The sequence below is a fragment of the Equus caballus genome, chromosome 29 (assembly GCF_041296265.1).
Source record: "Equus caballus isolate H_3958 breed thoroughbred chromosome 29, TB-T2T, whole genome shotgun sequence".
Classification (NCBI taxonomy): domain Eukaryota; kingdom Metazoa; phylum Chordata; class Mammalia; order Perissodactyla; family Equidae; genus Equus; species Equus caballus.
The window spans coordinates 26,434,106-26,448,521 of NC_091712.1; the positions used below are offsets into that span (position 1 = coordinate 26,434,106).

General features: G+C 35.4%; 1 protein-coding gene and 1 long non-coding RNA gene across 4 annotated transcripts in view; both read left to right on the forward strand.

The window, feature by feature from the left end:
• NEBL (nebulette) overlaps nucleotides 1-14,416 on the forward strand; it is a 333,764-nt gene that overhangs the window by 203,699 nt on the left and 115,649 nt on the right. The window lies entirely within an intron of this gene.
• On the forward strand, nucleotides 1,292-5,103 carry LOC138921402 (uncharacterized). Its single transcript, XR_011433956.1, has 2 exons — nucleotides 1,292-2,330; nucleotides 3,220-5,103. It is a non-coding gene; the product is annotated as an uncharacterized lncRNA (long non-coding RNA).

The window sequence follows — 14,416 nt, forward strand, 5'->3', positions numbered from 1 at the left end:
TCTCCTTCCCTGGAGGTTTTTAAAAATAGAACTAAATACCCATCTGTCCAGAATGGTTTTGATGCAGTCCTGCTGATTAGAAGGAATAGGCTAGATTTTTTCTGTCAGGTTCCTTCCAGTCTTGAGTGCTCTTAAATGGATCACCCCACTTTTTGGTGGGGGGGAGGGAGGGATGTGAAGTGGTGCTCTATGAATTTATTGCTGTATCACTGTACACATCCTGGGGAAGTAGAAGAAATTGTGTCTTTCTCATGGTTTTAATGTTTCTGAAGCACTTGGTGCCTTTGGAGCCTCACAACAACCCTGTGGGGTAGGTGGGGCCCTTCTTTGGGACCCTGTGGCACAGAGGGGTCAGCAAGGCACACAGAGTTTCAGTTACTGGCCCAGAGTCACAACCTGGGTGATGCAGAGTGGAGATGCTATTCCTGGCTCTTGTGTCTCCAGGTTCAGGCTCTTTTCTCTGGACTCTCATGCTTCTTTGTGTTTGTGGGTTTTGCTCTCCATACAGTGTCTAGACATTTGATTTGGAGCCATAAAATTAAAAAAAAGAATTTTGGGGACCTACTTAGAAGACCATTGCCTACTCTAGTTTCCCTTCTAAAGAAGTGCATTTTCACATAAAACTGTAGTAAGGGTTATTGCTAACCTCAGATTCACACAGGTACACACATATACATTTATATTTGTATTTATATGTGTGTATGTGTGTTTGTGTGTATATATATGAACATAGTAATGTGTGTGTGTGAATTTGTCCTTTTTTTCCCTAATTTCACCTTAGACCTGAAAAATTTGCCATAGATTCGCACCAGTCCATATTCTCAACAGTATAGATAAAATCTCAACATTTGGTTCCTCTATTAGAAAAAGGCATAAATTCACTTTCTTGGGTGATTATCTCAGACTGTTCATGAACATAGAATGAAATAGTCTTTCTAATATTTTGATTACTTATTTTTATTAGGTTGTCATTACTTCTAGACATTTTCAGTAGACAGAGCTAGTAAATACATATTTTTTTAAGAAAGAGGAAAATACAGTATTTTCAAAATAGCAATCTTATTACTAAATATGCTGAATACAGCATACTGCAATACTAGAAAGAATTCTTTTCTGTGTAGTTATGCTACTTAATTTGATGTACAGTTAGGTCCATTGATTTCATTTTTTTGAATTTTGGAGGTTGCTTTACTTTTGTCTTTTTGAGCTACTTATATTTTTTAATTATATAAAATGTTTACATGATTTTCCAAAATCAAAACTATGAAATGAAGTATTTGGGGAGATATCTCACTTTTAGCTCCATTTCTTCCTTCCTGTTTTGTCCCTTTGTTGATACAAATTATTTTGTTTTTTCTTTTTTCTTAATTTTGGTCATCCTTCCTTTATTTCTTCTTGAATATGTAAGTTGATGTGTATATATAGCATGTATTCTTCCCTTTCTCTTCCAAATGGTAACATTCAGTACACACTCTTCTGTACTTTGCTTTTTTTCTTTATTGATGTATCCTGGAAATCACTCCATAACAGTATATGGAGATCTGCCTTATGGAACTGACAGCTCCATTATGTGGCTGGTCTATAGTTTATTTAACCAGTCCCTTGTTGATGGACATTTGGGTTATTTCCAGTCCTTTGCAATTATTAGTGTTGTAATGAATAGTCTTGTACATATGTCATCTCAAGTTTTTTACCAGTACTTTTGGGAATTGATTTTTATAAAGAGAACTGATAGATCCAAGAGCAAACGCGTGTGTAATTTTGCTGGATATTGCCAAATTCACATCCGTTGGGGTTGAGCAATGTTGTGTTCCCAACGGTAACTCGTGAGAGCGCTGATTTCTTCACAGTCTCACAACAGAATATGTTGTAAGCTTTTGGAGTTTTTGCTAATTTGATAGGTAAAAAATGGGATCTTGTGTTGTTTTAATTTGTGTATTTCTTATCGTTAGTCAAGTTGAGCACCTTCTCTTCTGCTGAGGACCATTTGCGTTTCTTTTTTTCTGTGAACTGTGTGTTAATCCTTTGTCCCTATTGGCTTGTCGATCTTTTCCTTCTCAATTTTTAAAAGTTCCTTATATATTGGGGCTACTATTCCTTCATGATAGGTTGCAATTTTGTCCCCTCCTATCTTTGTTTTGCTTACCGTGTTTTATTTTTATGTGTAAATTTTAGATTATTTTTCATTTTTATTTTTATGGAGTCATTCTTTTCCCATTGATTTTGGATTTTGAGTTAGGAATGGTTTCCTGTTCCCAGGTTATAAAGTAATTTCTTCCTGTTTTCATGTTTTACATTTAGACCTCATTTGGAATTGATCGTGGTGTGAGGTATGAGGAGTGGCTCTAATTATATATTTTTCCCTTGTTCTAACATTATTTATTAAGGTGTCTTCCTTTTCCCCATTGGCTAGAATGCCCTTTATCATATGCACTTGGGTTTATCTCTGGACTGTTTATCCCATTCTATCTACTAATGCTCCAATAGCACACAGTTCTAATAACAGAGGCTTTATAGTATGTGTTAAAAATATTTTTAGACAAAAGTCATGGTGACATAATTCCCGGGTTTATAAAAACATAAAGTTTGAAATGGAAGCATTTTTAGAGATAACCCCTGAATGGGCTACTTTTTGGTCTTCCATTTTGCAAAGATGAGAAGAGCATGAAAAATTCCAGAGAGAATTGACCAAAATATTAACATATTTCTGGAATTTTTTTGTGCATTACCTTTTGCTTTCATATGGTCATTAAGTGGAAACAATTTTGAGAGAATGACAATAATATTAAGCCTTTATTAAGAACTTACTTAAGGGTACTGATTAAGGTGCTCTAAGGACATTTTTTTAGTTAATCATCACAAAACCCATCTAAGGATGCAGTCTTTATTATTTCACTGTTACTGATGAGGGATGCTTGGCTCTGAAAAGTTAAATGACTTGCCCCATGTCCCAGAGCTGATAAACAATGGAACCTGAATCCTAATTTGTGTGTTCACGCCAACACCTAAGTTTTAACCACTCTGCTCACTGTATCCCATGTATATCATTTTGGATCCTATTATTTTATTAATATTTTAACAAATGTTCTTCCTTGTTTCCCCAGTGATCATATTAAATTTCATTTATAACATCACCTTTCTTTTAACACAATTAAATTGCTTATACCAGATTGTAGGAAGGGGGATTTAAAAATATTTTTTCTTATTTTTTTCCTTCAGATGTTATTCATATGATCTTGGCATCTACACAAAGAAGTATCTTGAAAATAAAATAGAATAATTATGGAGAAGGCCAGTGTGAGACAGAAAAGCACATTGATTTTATCGACATGGTTGCTGCTCAAGCATTTTACATGATGTTCAGAAAGTTGATTTTCCTATATTGACTGAACATCCTCCCTACAAGTTTGTTTATGGCAAAATTTGCATAACTACCTTGATTTTTGCAAGCCTTTTCCAGATCCAAATTGTCACGAGTTCCCAGTTAGAGGTGAGATGCATAGTGATGTGTGGCTGACGCATGAATAGTTGAAGCTTTATGTGCAATCAGAAATAAATAAAATTGACATTTCCTGAACTGCCTCAAATTGCAGCCTAGCTCAGCAAGGCACATTCCACCATTCACTTCAGTTTTGATACCAATAGACGTATCAGGAAGAAAGATGAAAACTTTATTGCCGTTATAGTTGTATTCTCTCAGAGAAATAGTGGACAGGACATTTGGAAGAGAGAAATGAATGAAATGTATCAGGCCAGCGTGAAATTACATTAGTGACTATTATAGAGGACAGTATTTTGCTGGAAGAATTGTAAGTGCAATTTTGTGTGTGTCTGTGTGCTGGGAGAGAACAAAATGGTAGACTTTGGATTCACAAGCCGATTTTTAACTTTGTAAAGAGTTTATCCTCTTATCAACTCTGTGATAGGTACAGATGGAAACCTATGCTAAATCAGGTGTCTGGTTCCCGTCCTCAAGAGGTTTATAATTTAGCGCACTGAAAGCTCGTCTTTTTCACCGTGCAGTCCCTATCGATAAATAAAAGTCTGAACTCGTTTCCCAGTATATTTTATATTTACTTATAAATTACATACAGATGCTACTGTAGATCCATGAAATAATGAAGTTTTCTTTCTTAAATTTTAAGGGTAAAAAAACTATCATCAACATTCTAGTGACTTTTCCTGCACGTCAGCAGTGCAGGGTGGATACACCTTGCTTCAGATGTCATGGATCCATCACTCTAGCGGTGGACTATAAAACAGTCTCTTGCCTTGAGGAGGTTCCACAGGGGACACATTTTATACCTAAACAAAGTTAGAAGCTTTTAATCAAGGGAGTATTTGAAAATTACATTGTATTTGCAAGTTAAAGCTACCCAAGAAAGCTTTCATAATAGAACCCTAGATATTCCTACATTTCAAAATTTTGATATTTTAAATTGATGGTTTGTTTCTATTTCCACCCCTCCCGCATTTGTAATTGTTCCGGTATAGTTGTATGTCAGGGTTGTGTAGACTAAGAAGTTGGGAACTCCAGAAGCAACAGTTCTCGCCTACAGTTCTAGAATTCTGACATTCAGCAATCTGTACTCATCTAACATCTAGTCAAACTGGATAACTGGTTAATCATCTTATGATTCATCATGTTCCACTTCTCACCTAGGAAATAAAAGGCTAGCTATTTCTGAAACAAGGGATGACTTAGTTAATAAAGATTTACCATAGAAAGACAGTCTTTTATGTCTTACTCTACTGTCTAACTAAGTGAGAAGGTTATAACATTTAGAGATGAATTTTAACAATTACGTTTTCAATAGAATGTTCATTTACTATCTGGATGTAAATATGTTCTGTTAGCTTGCAGATCTGATTTAAAACATCAGCCTTAAAAACTTCAAAGCCTGGTGCCTTGTATATTTAAATGTCTAAAAAGTATTGTTGGTGAAATATTATTGTAATGATAGGCTCATTTATTTCCATTCATTTAGATTCCTGCTCTATGCTATGATCAGACTTTTTATTATGAAAATATATAAAAAATAAATCTTGAGAGCTAGTGTCTTCAATGTATATTAAATTTATTAAAGTTGTCTTGATAATTTACGATCTCCATTTCTATTATTTTTACTTTCTCATACATTTCCTTTGTTTTGAACATCTGTCTGGTTGTGTAGTTACCTCTAGTTCAGAGTCTGATTAGATTATCATTAATTTCAGAACCCTCAAGAGGACATGATGTTAATAAATCTGGAAAACATAAATGAAACGGATTTTTAAAAGAAATATGTAGTCTACGAAAATCGACGTTAGAGGAATTATAAAAGCTGAGTAAAGCCATAATGAACTAAAACACTGAAAAATATTATGAAATATGTAATTAGCTTTGTAAAAGGCTCTTGTCTCTGATATTGTCTTAGGCATGTTTGTTTCCAAGGACTGGCTAAAGAAAAAAGGGATTTCTAGGAATGGTGTCAGGTAATCTCATAGGAAACAGTTCTAGTAAGTATGGCAGGACTTCATGGGAACTCTGAAGTTATTAGAAAGCAAATCTCTTTTACTATGTCTTTTAGGGTTTGTACGGTTCTTTGTCTCTGCTTTTCTCTGAATACACAATTTCTTGGCCTGCTTATCAGCATGTGATTGAAAAATAGCCACCCACCTGAGTCAACCTGGCTTTATAGCTCCAGCACTTACCACATCTGATTATCTACAGCTAAATGTCTCGGTTCAAACTCATGAAACCAATTCTTATTGGTCACTGAATGGTCAATGCACTTCCTCTCCCCAAGTGCAGTGTCTGCTCTGGCTCTAATGATCATGTGATTCACAGTCTGCTCATAAGAGCCTGAGACCTGAACATGGTCCACAATGGTAATTTATTGACATATCTGCTATGCTTATCAATAAGTCTGTGGTATTTTCAAGGAACAGCTATTTCAAAGGTGTATAAATTGGCATAGAGCGCAAAAAAGGTAACAGCCTCAAAAGAAAACTCCAGTTCATGAACATAAATGGCTCTAGTCATGAACATAAATATGCGTTATCACCTACATATTATTATATAAACAAATGCTGTAAAATCATGTCCACTCAAAGAATAACCTACGAAATGCAAGTAGTACTTAACCCAAGAATGCAAGGATGGTTCAATATTAGGAAACCTATTAATATAATAAAACTGATATGCTGTTGATATTGATCAAAAATTCAGATAAAAAGCCATCTGGTGCTGAAAAAGCACTTGACAAAATTCAACAATTCTTAATAAAATATTTCAAACGGTTCGTTTTCTTTTTGTGATTTCCAGTAAACTGTGAAGATTTATCATTTTTATAACCAGACAAGAATATGTAAAAGGTTTTAAAAACCTCTTAGGGCAGATAATAAATTTTTTTGTATCCCAAGTTCCTAATTCATATAATGATGTCTCAATAAATATTTTTAATGGAACATTCCATTAAAATAAAGTAGTCTAGCTTTTAAGAATTGTTAAGAAGACAGAATAGAGAGAATTTTTCTTTGTCTTGGGGGAGACCTTGCTTCAGGAGTGTACCTTTTCGTGTGTACAGCATGAATGATCAGCAGTGTCTTTGGAGATAAATTGCTTTTCTTTAGGAGATGCATTTGAAAATTGTTCTGTCTTTACTTTCTCCACAATGTGCCTGTGGCTCTCTGAACTTGGACCCCTTTCCCTGAGCTGAGTCAGTGCCCTAATCCAACTACTGTGCATATCTAACTGATGGCTGATACTCTACCTAAACAATTCCATCTTAGATTCAACATGCCTGTGCCTGAGCCCATTTCTCTCTCTGTCCAAAGGATTCAAAATACCTAAGAACGACCTTTCTTCTCTCATTCTTCACATCTTGTCTGTTGCTCAGCCCACATCTTTAGTGTCTCCCAAATCTTTACCTTTAACAACTTTCATGACCCTGGTAAAGGTTTTTATTCCTTGCCTCGCTATTTTGCAGAAGTCTTCTGATATCTTCTTTCCTTCCATTTTAGCATATCCTACCTATGTTGCAACTGGATTAATCTTTCTGTATTAGATTTATATTTCACTCCCCTGCTTAAAACTTTATGAAGCAACATTTTTGATAGAATTAGATGTAAAATTGTTGGCTTGATGTTTGAAGCTGTCTCCATCCTGCCTTTCATGTATTCCTTACTCCTCATTTTCCCCATGAACTTATTCCTCTTGGGGGCCATAGTATGCCATTCTGTTGTCTTTGCTTGTGCTGTGTCTTCCCATCTCCCTTTTTTCAGTTGTGAAACACTGACTCATCATAAGGTGCAGATTAAAGGCAATGTTCATGAAACTTTAGAGGCTCCCTGACATTTGTGATATCCTCCACCCTCTGGATCCTCATAGCATTCTGTAACTCTCTAATGACTTTAGTATATTCTCTAATTGTTTTGTCTCTACTCATAGATTATAAGCTCCTTGAGTACAAAAGGCTAGATTTTCTTGTTTTATATTTCTTGCAATGCCTAACATAGTGATTTATATGCAGTGGTTCAAATATTGATATTTTGAATCAAATACTGAATTATTTGAAAATAATATACACACGAGCAATATACATTTGTGTTTCAAATGTATGTCAATGCCAGTTGATTTGCTGTTCTTGTACGCTGCAGTCTCCAAGCATTCCTTTGGGAGGTGGTAATATAATAGAAAATATAAAACAGAGCTAATATAAAATAAATTTGTGTTAGTCATCTAGTTTGTTTTTAAAAAGTGATTTTTTCTCATTTGCATTCATATTTTCAGAATAACTAAAATATTATTAGTGCGAGGAATAATACGAGTTATTATCGTAACCTTGAGAGAGAATGTTAATTAAATTGAGGGATAAGGAAAGGTAGTGCTTAGGATAACAATTTATTTCCCCATTTGTGATGACATGAAAACTTTATTTTTTTTATATTGAGTCAAACTGCCAAGAAATTCTTGCAACAGGATGAATGCTGTGATAAATATCTGCTTTTTAGAGCTTTAGACGATGAGTGTCATTGCTTGAAAAGCAAGCTTGAACTCCCCATGAAATCATTGTAGAGATAAATGCTTAAAAGCTTTTCAAAGCTGTACTCTTAGTTCTATCAGAATTTAATTTCCTACTGATTGTGTTTATATCAACTTGGGAAGACATAGCCATGAATATACTCAGCATAGCTATATCACAGACGATTCCCATGCCTTGGGAACACATCCTTGTTTTATGTGCATATGGAATCCACTTATACTTATATATATGTATCTTGACTTAAGTACTCTAGTTTTTGCATTAGCCCATGAAAATATCCTTGTAGTTGTTTAAAGACTGTGTCTTTATAATTTGGATGTATATGGGAACAGGCTTTATAAATGTCCTGTATTTTATTAGCTGTTCAGTCATACCTGGCTAGGTTCTGACCTGTAGTCAAAATTTTTTAGAAGTAGATTTTAGCTGTATAACGTAGTGTTGGATGCACACCATGGGTGTATATGGGGAGGCAGTATATAAACATATAGGAGATCTTGGGTCCAGCCCTGTTGATATTGCTTTTAAGCAAATTACTGTACCTTTCTGAGCTTCAGTTTGGGGATCCTGACAGTATTGACTTTTCAGAGAGTTTATGAATATGCCATAGATATGGAAAGGACTTACCACAGTGGCTGTTATTCAACGTAAGTTGCTTCTATTCCTCTTTCACCAAAAGCCAAAAGGTTATTTGATAAAAAAAAATTGTTGATAGGTAATATTTTTGTCTTTGAACTGTTCGTACCATGGTGATTAGTAGATAAGCAGATAAATTTGGTAATCAGGTAATCATAATCTTAGAACTAGAAAGTCTGGCCTAATTTTTGACAGATGAGAAAATAAAGGACCAAAGATCTCAAATGACTCACCTGCCAGCACGTAGCAGGTCAACTGCAGAGTGGAGTTTCAAACCCAGGTCTTGGGACTCCTCGGGTGGTGCCCCTCCCGCTCTCCACACTGGATGCGGTGCTTCCACTGCTTGCCCTTTTCCAGTCGACGGCTCTTGAACTATGGTTCATTTAATGAGGATCTAGTGAGTTTCAAATCTCTTCTGCCCATGGTCATTCTTGCCTGGTCAGTCATAGTGTTTTTGCCAGGCTAGGAAGTAGAATAAAGTTCTGCTGTCAATTCAGTGTGGAATATAATCTCATGCATGTGTTCTGTGTTTTGAGTATAACATAAAGAACTTGAGCGGAAGCCCTGTTATAACCTAGTTCATGAGTCAGTTGTAGTCTTTGTCAAATTGTGGCCCCGAATGCAATCAGTGGTCCTGTCTCTGAACCACAGCCAGCATAAAAGCCTGTAATATACGTTAAAAGATACATTGTTGATAATCTTTTAAAAAATATTATTATATCATAAACACTTTAACCTTTGAATATTTGAGCAAAAATAGTTTGCTTAAACAGGACATTTGTCATTGCTGTGTTTAGGAAAAGTAAAATAAAATAATGAAATACTGAACTTAAAGTATTAAAAAAAGATAAATAAAGAACTAGTTAAAGCATGAAAATGTGTGTAATTTTCTTTTTTCTTTTTAAGATTTTATTTTTTTCCTTTTTCTCCCCAAAGCCCCCCAGTACATAGTTGTATATTCTTCGTTGTGGGTCGTTCTACTTGTGGCATGTGGGACGCTGCCTCAGCCTGGCTTGATGAGCAGTGCCATGTCCGCGCCCAGGATTCGAACCAACAAAACACTGGGCCGCCTGTAGTGGAGCGCGCCAACTTAACCGCTCGGCCACAGGGCCAGCCCCCTGTAATTTTCTTTATAATAAAGTCTTCTTCAGCTCTTTCCCAGGAGATTAGATTTTATAATACAGATAATTTACCCCTTCACAGGAATTTTTGTATTTTGACTTGGCCACACTTAATTGGCAATAAGTTAGTCTCGAAAGAAGATCTTTTAAGATTTGTTCAGAAGATCTAAAGCTATTATAAGTTTTTAAAAGCCCCTACATATGAATATTTTGGTTAAGATGGGATTATACAATTTAACTATTTAACTTGATTAAATTAAAATCGGAGTTTCCCTAACTCATGACTATTTGTACAAGAGAAAGTACTGTAAATATCATAAAGAATTGTCAAGGAAATAAAATATATAGTGATTTTAAATCTTAAAACAAGGAACCAAGTGTAGCCTTGATCAAATGCGCATGCGGTGATATTTCTGTAGGAAAAAATATTTCATAGGGTTATGATAATAGTGGTCTTGTATCAAAGCTTAATTAAAATCTCAAAAAAAAGGGGCCGGCCCTATGGCAGAGTTGTTAAGCTCATGCGCTCCACTTCGGTGGCCCAGGGTTTTGTAGGTTCGGATCCTGGGCACGGACATGGCACTGCTCATCAAGCCATGCTAAGGTGGCGTCCCACATGCCTCAACTGGAAGGACCTACAACTAAAAATACACAACTCTATACCCGGGGGGCTTTGGGGAGAAGAAGGAAAAATAAAATCTTTAAAAACAAAAAATCTTGAAAAAAGATGTCCTTGCCATTTCATAAAGGTGTGTCAGCAAGATTACTTCGTTTTCAAAAAACTTTATACTTAAGTAAAAATTTTGACGTAATGAAGACCCTCAGAGTAGGATGGCCCTTTAAAAAGTTTACTTTTTTGACAGTTTTTCACTGAAATCTTATAAGTAGCTACATTGTGCTTTAAAAATGGTTAGATTTATAAGAAATGGCTAGAGCACATACATTTAAAAATTATCCATATTGTTAAATGAAATTCTCATTTTCAGCTCGGACTGCATATAAGGCCAGTATTTCCTTTGTACAATTATTATTGCTCTGATATTTTGGGATGAATTTTTCCTAATATTATAGTCTAAATCTAGAGAATTCCTCAGTTTTTTTGTAAATTATCTTCATCAGTTTTGTATAAATCAGAGAATACATAATATAAAAGTCACCACTATCACACTTTCAATGAATACTTACTATGTTGTACATTGTTATGTATTGAATCTCATTAAAAGGAAACTCACCAGATCTTTTTGGGTGTCAAGGTAGCTCTTTAGAAAGGGTAGGCTCTGTTTGGATACAGTAAAATCTGCCTCTTAAATTATTTTCCATTCCACTTTCTTCATTTGTGTGTGCAATATCTTATATCCATCTGGATCACCTTTAAGAGTAATACAAACACAGACTTTATCATATCTGCTGATCACTAGAGAAGAAGTGCTGCTTAAATCTGAAATCTTATTCTTTAGAATGATTTTATGAACATACAAGTAAGGAAAAGAATAGGGCATAATGGTATACCTTGAAATGCCTATTTCAAAATTTGGAAGATTAGAGGCTGGCCCTGCGGCCTAGTGGTTAAGTTCGGCGCCCTACACTTTGGCAGCCTGAGTTCAGTTCCCGGGCGTGGACCTACACCACTCATCAGCTGCCATGCTAAGGAAGCAATGCACCTACAAAATAGAGGAAGACTGGCATGGATGTTAGCTCAGGGACAATCTTCCTCAAGTGAAAAGAGGAAGATTGGCAACAGATGTTAGCTCAGGGTGAATCTTCCTCAGCAAAAATAAAAAACCATAAAGAAGAAGAAGAAGAAAAAATTTGGGTGGGCTGGCCCCGTGGCCGAGTGGTTAAGTTCGCACACTCTGCTTCGGCCACCCAGGGTTTCGCTGGTTCGGATCCTAAGCGCGTTCGTGGCACGCTCATCAGGCTATGCTGAGGTGGCGTCCCACATAGCACAACCAGAGGCACTCACAACTAGAGTAAACAGCTATGTACTGGGGGGGCTTTGGGGAGAAGAAGAAGAAGAAGAAGAAAAATAAAAGATTGGCAACAGTTGTTAGCTCAGGTGCCAATCTTTAAAAAAATAAAAGAGGACTTGTTGGTCAGATCACAATAAAAACATTGGAAGACTAGTCTTGTAGGTTGACTGGCAACCCTTGGTCCATTTACTGGGAGATACAGGCTGCTGTTACTTAACAGCGCTTTGTGGAGCAGCTCACATCAGCTCACCTGAGCCAATTGGGCCTCTCTCTCTCTCCCTCCCTCCCTGCCTTCCTTCCTTCCTTTCCCTGGGAGAGATGGTTGTTAAATATTTGCCAGCTCACTACTGCTTATAAATGTACCATTAATGAATGAAAAGCACGAAAGCTTCTCAAATTAGGTTCCTGCCAGGTCAGGGATGCTCATAGTGCTTTCATTATTACCTGCTTTTGTCACTGCTTCTAACTCCTGGGGAGTCTTATTTTTGCTGATCGTGAGAACCAGATTGTCTCCATACCACAAGTACTTTTCCTTTAAATAACCACCAGTGATGACAATGCCTTTGCAGTTGGAAAATGGAAAATGTAATAGAAAATAACATCACTACCAGAAAGAAATAAAAGTCAGTTTTGTGTACTACTGCTTTGTGGTCTAGTAGGTTTGATGCAAACTGAAGCAGTACCGACCTGGGTTTGAATCTCTGATTGTGAGAACTTGTGTGAATTATCGGTCTAAGTCTCAGTGTCTCATCTGTGGAGTGGGTGTTGTGAGGATTAAATGAGATTCTACACGTAAGCCCATGACACAGTGCTTGGCGTACAGTGGTCACCGTTTTGTGCCCTCTTGCAGTACCTGGTAGGGGCCAGTAGAGGGGGCTGCTAAGAGTTCTGGACTGCCGCCTCCACTTTCATATAGGGTTCATCTTGCTCCAAAATTTTCAGCAGTGCTTGGATGAGGAATAGCATGAATAAAATTTAAGACCTTGGATATCATTTTACATTAACAGTGTTTTTAGATTCAAAACACTTCGTTGCATTTGAATATTATTAAAGATCCAAGCAGTTTAAAAATATCTGTTTTACTGGCTCCATCAAGGAAGGAAGCTACGTCCTCTGTGGAACAGAAATAAGAGATACTGTGTTACCCCTCATTGCTCAAGGTCTTTTCTGTTGAGTATTTGAAAATGTAAAGTTTTTAATGGGAAAATCTCGTTTCAGTCAAACATTTAGATTCTTTAAATCAACTGGCAACCTATTTATTAAAATCTCATACTTCACTGTGACATTGCTTTACAACGTGGTTTAAAAAAGGATTTACCTAGCCAAATTGATGAGCAAATTGCTGGTGTGTTTTAAATTGGGTTATATGAGTTAAAAATGGGAGTATCTATGGAGGATATTTCACTATTTGGACTTTTTCCTATTTAGATCGAGAAATAAAGAATGGATATTTATTATTCACTCATAATTATCTGTTTCTTAGATAGATAATTAAAGAGTGAATATCCTGAAACCTGTGCTGGGACTTTATATATGTCATTCTCATTAATGAAACAAGATAGCATTTTGCATATACACCTTTGGTGAAGTTAATTAAAATATAATTTAAAGAGTTGATTCATTATTTATGATAACAATATAAGCCTTTAACGAAATACATTTCCTTACAGAGGACTCTGATTTAAATAGGTCTAGAAACTTAAATAGGGTGCCGTTTTTATTCTTTGCTTATTAGGATTCTGAAATTCTCATCTTAAGAAGTTTAATTTTAAATGTTTTTTTTTTTGACATTTGAGGTATATATGATCAAAATGAAAAATAGCTAATGATTTCCAGTCTTACAGCATCACTCTACAGCTGCACTGTCCAACATGGTAGCCACTATCCAACATGACTCATCTGAATTGAGATGTGCTGTAAGTGTAAAATTAAAACACACTTGATTTCAAAGACTTACTATAAAAAAAAAATAAAATATCTCAGTGCTTTTTATACTGATCGTATTTTCAAATGATAATATTCTGGATATATTGAGCTAAATAAAATATATTATTAAAATCAATTTAATCTGTTTCTGTTTTTAATGTGGCAACTGAAATATTTAAAATTACATATGTGGCTCATATTATATTTCTGCTGGACAAAGCTGCTCCAGATAATGATGTAAGAAATAGTTAAAACATCAGAGATGGAAATTGCCTGAGGGATGTCACTTTATGAGCAAATCAAAAATATGCCAAGCATATTAGGGTTATGAAAGAAAATTTTGCATATGCAATTTGAGAAAAAAGGATGGAGGAAACCATCTATAGATATAAATAGTATATAAAATAGGGTAGAAAATTGCTATCTACAAAATTATTTGAACATTATTAAAAATTCTTTAAAACATGCTGCTACTTTCTTGAAAATGCAGCTTTTATAAGTCCAACAAATTTTATCATAGTCTAAGAAAATATGTATTTTTAACTAAATATACTAGTGAATATTGACTATAACGTGTATTCAGTATCTGAAATATACTGGAGATGCAAAGCTTAGTACAGTGCATGGCATGAAGTAGATGCTCAATAAATATTTGATGAATAAATATATGATTGAAATAGGAGAGAAGGGTAGGGATTTTCATTGATTTTGTTCATTGATTATCTGAGGAGATTAAAAT